Here is a 1,470-nt window from a genome sequence, read left to right on the forward strand (position 1 = left end):
AAAAATTAAAAAAAAAAAAAAAAAAAAAAAAAAAAGAGGAGACCATAGAGATGGCACATTGATATGGATCAGTGTGATCTCCTAGGAATTGACCAACTAGTCTTCCTTATGGTTCGGGAAGACTAGATAGTAAAGTCCATAATCGTCCACATTATTATATTATGTTATATATAAATATATATTTATTTGCATTGTTGATGTATAATAATATATGTATATGATTGTATCGTAGTTGATGAGACTTTTGAATGCAAAATCCCTCAATAAAATATTAAGTCACATTTGTAATCGCCTTCCATCATTATAGTGAAAAATCAGAGTCCCAAATCATCTCAACTTGTTGAGTACACTCAAGGCTGGTCAATTAGGGATATGTTTGACACTATGAAATATTTGATATTTCTGAATGACAGGTTTGACTTAACTAAAATTTATCTTTTGTTGAGTACACTATAGGAAATAAATTTTAGAGGCATGTTAAGCTAACACATAAGATGTGTGAAAATAAAGAGTTGTCATCTTAATGATCTGGGAGTTGTATGGAGATACAATTGATAATAGTATCTACCCAAATGTTATATTAAGGCTTGTTGAGTACACTCAAGGTCTTAATATAATAGATGAGATCCCAACCCACTGGAAGTCAAGTATGGACTCTATAAATTTATGTAAGAGGGTCAAAAATTTGTATTAAATAGTGGGAGCATAATTAATTTAATAAAAGACCATGTTAAATTAATTGATGCATGTTATATATTATTCTTTCTTTTTTTAGTCATTTATAGTTATTGAATCTGAGTAACCATATGTTTTGAATGGCATACTGGATGCCAACAACCAAATTAAATCTTTTGATTGGCACTACAACTTGAGAATTGTTCTCAAGTATGAGAAAGTTGGTTGTCCTTAAGTAGCCCTTTCCAGAGACACCTGCTGATGACTCGATTAAAGAAGAGGTGGCTACTGTAGTAAACACAGTGATGACAATAGTACTGTAGCATATGTGATACCTGAAACTATGTCACCTGAGTTACAAAAGCAACTTGAGAGTATAGATATTAACACATAATTCTTCATTACAAAGAGTTGTATGATAATAATCATGTGGAAGGATATGAGACTTCCAAACAACTATACTGGTGCAAAATGACACAGTAATCTTCAATCGATGCTTAGACACTGAAGATGATTGACACTGAGAAATGTCTCAATTGAGTTCAATTATAAACCATGAACTAAGTAATGACTTGGTTCTGCAATCTGTGTCAGAGAAAGCTATTCATAACTAATTATGAATTTAACGTGAATAAGCTCGAATACAAAATTATTGAGTTGCTTAACATGCTTAGAACTATCATGTCCAATAACAAAGTTAGAAGTGGGCAAATCATTGATTCCTCTAAAGGTATTTAGAGGATGTCTAAAGGGACTTTGAGAAAGTACCTAATATGGTTAAGACAATCTAAGTGA

The sequence above is a fragment of the Olea europaea genome, chromosome 4 (assembly GCF_002742605.1).
Source record: "Olea europaea var. sylvestris chromosome 4, O_europaea_v1, whole genome shotgun sequence".
Classification (NCBI taxonomy): Eukaryota; Viridiplantae; Streptophyta; class Magnoliopsida; order Lamiales; family Oleaceae; genus Olea; species Olea europaea.